The following is a 4,614-nucleotide window of genomic DNA, read 5'->3' as shown; positions in this document are numbered from 1 at the left end:
ATCAGGTTTTAAACAGTTTTAAAACACAACTGGTTCAAGTTTACTTTCAGGATGACATATCCCAAGTGAAGAGTCACTACACTACCAGTCAAAAGTTTGGACACACCTTCTCATTTAATGTTTTTTCTTTATTTGTATGACTGTTTACATTGTAAATTCTCACTGAAGGCATCAAAACTATATGGTAAATGGACTGATTCTTATATAGCACTTTTCTACTCTCACGGAGTACTCAAAGCGCTCTATACAACATGCCTCATTCACCCAATCACACCCATTCTCATAAGCACTTTATCTACACTTAGTGCTTTCTAATGACATTCATACACATTCATACTCTGATGGATGCATCGGAGAGCAAGTTGGGGTTAGTATCTTGCCCAAGGATACTTGGCATGCAGATTGGAGGAGCCGGGGATCAAACCTGAAATGGTTTTCCAACAGTCTTGAAGGAGTTCCCAGAGATGAGCAAATGTTGGCCATTTTGTCTTCATTCTGCTCTCCATCTCATCCTAAACCATCTCGAAAGGGTTTTTAGTCAGGTGACTGTGGAAGCCAATCCATCTGGCACAGCACTACATCACCCTCCTTCTTGGTCAGGATGCTGGGTAGCCATGCTAGTTCAGTGTGCCTTCAATTTTGAAAGAATCCCCAACAGTGTCACCAGCAAAGCACCCCCACACCATCAACACCTCCTCCATGCTTTACAGTGGGAATCATGCATGTAGAGACCATCTGTTCACCTTTTCTGCGCCACACAAAGACAAAGAACAGATTTGTGTGTGTAACCCACATCAGATTTGTGGGTTGTGCTGCTGCATAAGGTTGGAGGTGTAATATTCCCTCCCCGCCGCTAGGAGGCGAGTATGCCTTGAGATGACTTTCTGTTAGTCAACATTTCCTGTTGTGGAAACCATTACTCACGAGGCAACCGCCAAATTAGCTGAAAGATCCTGGTAAGAAAAGCTGAAATAAAAGTTGAATTCGCAATTTATCTTCACATACTAGCTGTTAACAGATGGCTATTTATTAGGATCTGAGATCTGTGAAATACGGCCGTGGGAAGCTGGGTCAGCCGGACGAGCTATCTCACCACGAGCTCCGGTAAGGGATGCTACATGAATGTTAGCACCATAAAGACATGTAGTTGACTGCTGTTAATATATTTTCTGCTTTAAAAAACAAAACCAGTCGGAGTTGTGATATTTATGTTTAAAGTACTGTAACATCACTGATGTACAGATGTTTAATTTTAAGTGCTAAAGTATACATTAGAATGTGCCCAGCTAACCGCTAGTATTAAGCTACTGCTTAGCGATTTCTCTGTGTTCTAACATTACTGTGATTCATCTGAGTTTGTTAGCTTTCCAAAACGTTGGAGAAGCAGTAATATTGTCATGTAGTGCTTAAATGCACCCTTTCAGTTTTGTTGACTTAGAAGTTAATTCATTTAATAAAGATGCAAAAAGTTCATAAAATGTGATTATAAAATGTGAGGGATCTCATTACCCTGTTGATGTATTAATGTTTAAAGAAGTTGATGTATTTTTCTGAGAAATAATTCAGGTTGAAATATCTGAAAAAAGAAGAACAGTTAAAAGCAAGCTGTTAAAAGGATAAATATGGGAGAGTGAATCTTATAAGTTTATTTATTCCCAAAAGGGTAAATATAAGGTATATTTTCTGTTGCACTAAGACCTTGTGTGATGTAACTCAAGTTATTTCATGATGGTTGAGACATTCTATAACTAAAATAATTTGTTATACTTGAGCAATACTTGACTGACCAACCGCCCCCAACATGTCTGGCTGGATAACCACTGTTGATCTACAATCACGATGAACACCAGTGTACCACAAGGCTGTGTGATGAGCCCTTTCCTCTACTCCCTCTTCACCCACGACTGCAGACCTGCTGATGGTTCCAACACCATCATTAAGTTTGCAGATGACACCACGGTGATTGGCCTCATCAGTGATAACGATGCGGCCGCCTACAGGGAGGAGGTGGATCGTCTGGCTGAGTGGTGCGACAGAAACAACCTGCTGCTTAACACCGAGAAGACCAATGTGGCAAGCCAATCCCAAGAGAGTGACTGTAGACGGACTAGAGTACGGTGTGGCCAGCCGTGGGATCCATCTTCAGCAAACCTCAGGACTATTACTACATTCCTTGACACAGATAAGACTAACACTTTAAAAATCTACCCGGGTAGTGTTAGAACCAATGGACAGAAACACACACACACACACACACACACACACACACACACACACACACACAAGGAACTCTAATTTCTCTTTCAAAGAGAAGTGGACTGAGCAACAGGAGCGGAAGCTCTTTAATTGAAACTCTTTGGAGAATTTCCTTTAAGAGGATGTTGTTTTGATTTTATTTTTGGGCCCTTTAATGTGCTTTGTGCACTGTAGGAAGCCGGCTTTAGACAGGCAGGGTTGTAAACTTTACAACTTTCAATACAGTTTCTATTCAAATCACATCAATCAATATCATATCATGTGTGGTTCCTTCTCTGCTGATCCTTTCAAGGCTTTATAGTCTTACCTAGAACTTTCTGATACTGGTCCAAAGTTGTCGAGACAATAATTTAATGCATATCTCATGTTATTTAATTGTAATACCTGTTACATGTGGGTGAAACGAAAGATCTCAAATTTGGACTCATCAGACCACAGCACAGATTTCCACTGGTCTAATTTCTATTCCTTGTGTTTTTTGGCCCAAATAAATCTCTTCTGCTTGTCGCAGTCCTGTGTTGTTAGCTTGTGATTTCCGAGGCTGGTGACTCGGAAGAGGGCGGTCATCATGTGAGCCAGTTTCATTGTCGCGCTTGATGGTTTTGTGACCGCACTTGGGGACACATTCAAAGTTTTAGCAACTTTAGGCTTTTTAAGGAACTTCTAGAACAACCTGAATTACAATAGTCAAGCCTAGAAGTAATAAATGCCTGAACTAGTTTTTCAGCGTCACTCTGAGACAGGATGCCTGAACTAGTTTTTCAGCGTCACTCTGAGACAGGATGTTTCCAATTTTAGAGACATTGCCTAAATGCAAGAATGCAGTCTGACATATTTTCTTAAAATATGTCAGACTGCAGGATATATCCTGGTCAAAAACGACCAACATCACAGTGTTACTGCAGGCTAAGATAATGCCATCAAAAGTAAGCTGCAGTCAGACTGCCAGTAAGCTTCTCTGTTTTACTGCTTTCTTTGTACAGATGCTACCTTCTACAGCCAAGCCTGTGGAATCACATCTCAACTACTGGTGCTGTACTGTCGTCAACAAGAAGCAGAAAATGCAACCAATATCAATTACTTAATTTATTGCAAGACTAAAATTTGGCAAAATAAAATTTGACATCTTTTGAGAAGTGCAGTGAAACAAAAGCTAGCTGCTGCTGACTTCATCAGACTGTAACCATAAAGAGATCATTTAGCAAATTAACCAACTGCTTTAGCGTTGCCACCTTTTAACAAATGGATAAAAGCTGAAGTTTTACTGGGCACCTTCCTTGTGTGTGAAAATGCGAAATGATTAAATTGGGAAGTTGAACACTGCTGAAACACATGGTATGTGTATACTCAGCAAAGCTTCCCATCATAAATCAAAGTTAAAGGCATGCATATAATGCATCTGGGTAAGGATAAAAATATGAAAATATGGAACATTGTTTAGCAATATGGAGAATTAGTTTGTTCAATCTGCTTCAAATAAACTATAAAAATATGTCTAATTTATGCCTCTATAATCACAGTAAGAGAGAATTAGTTTTTCCTTTCATTTACCTCCTGAGGCACATCTTCACATCTACAGACTGGATTTCAGTGAAACTGATCTGTTCTTAGTCTATAAAGATGAGCAGTTATGGCAAAAAATAATATATGCAAGGGTAAATAAATAAAAACTCTTCTGTTAAAAACATCAGAAAGACAAAGAATTATATATGATACTGGATCAGAATTACAATAGTAGGTGCACTGGAGATTTTTTTTCCTGGCCACAAGGAGGATACTGTCCTATTTCTTCTCCAGTATGACTCACCCATTAAGAAGACATTAAGAAGTCTCAGAAATGGTTTCATACACTCTTAAGTTTAGTTTAACTGGGTTTAGGTAGGTTAGAGTTAGGAAAAAAATAAATAATCGAGATAAATAAAATAACTGAGATGCTTCCACATAGACCTTCAGGTAACTGAATGGTTGGTGACTGTACAAATCACACAGCTGTAGCCTTCACAGCCACTACAAGTCAGCTCAGCTGAGCACCACCATCCAAACATCAAATCAAGGAACACATTTGTGGAAGAATGTTGTTCAAGCAGAAGAAATGAACTGCAAGGGAGCTCTGAGCTTTTTCTGGAGGCTCTATTTACCATTAGGTTTACACCACCTGCTTGCTTGTGTCCATGTGCTACAGTAGGGTCTATGCTAGGGGTCTATGCTTTTTAAAAAGCAGTTAGATAATGAAGCTGGTCCATCTGGTTGGGGGAAAGGAGACAAGCAGATGAGAAGAGAGAAAGAGACAGACAGCAGCTGAAGCCAGCTGAAGCACCTCAATTTGACAATTTTTTCTTTTTTGCCCAAACTGCTTCT

This window comes from Haplochromis burtoni, unplaced genomic scaffold, assembly GCF_018398535.1.
Source record: "Haplochromis burtoni strain Fernald_Lab_line unplaced genomic scaffold, NCSU_Asbu1 Contig_748, whole genome shotgun sequence".
NCBI classification, from domain to species: domain Eukaryota; kingdom Metazoa; phylum Chordata; class Actinopteri; order Cichliformes; family Cichlidae; genus Haplochromis; species Haplochromis burtoni.
Note: the sequence above shows the minus strand (reverse complement) of the source record.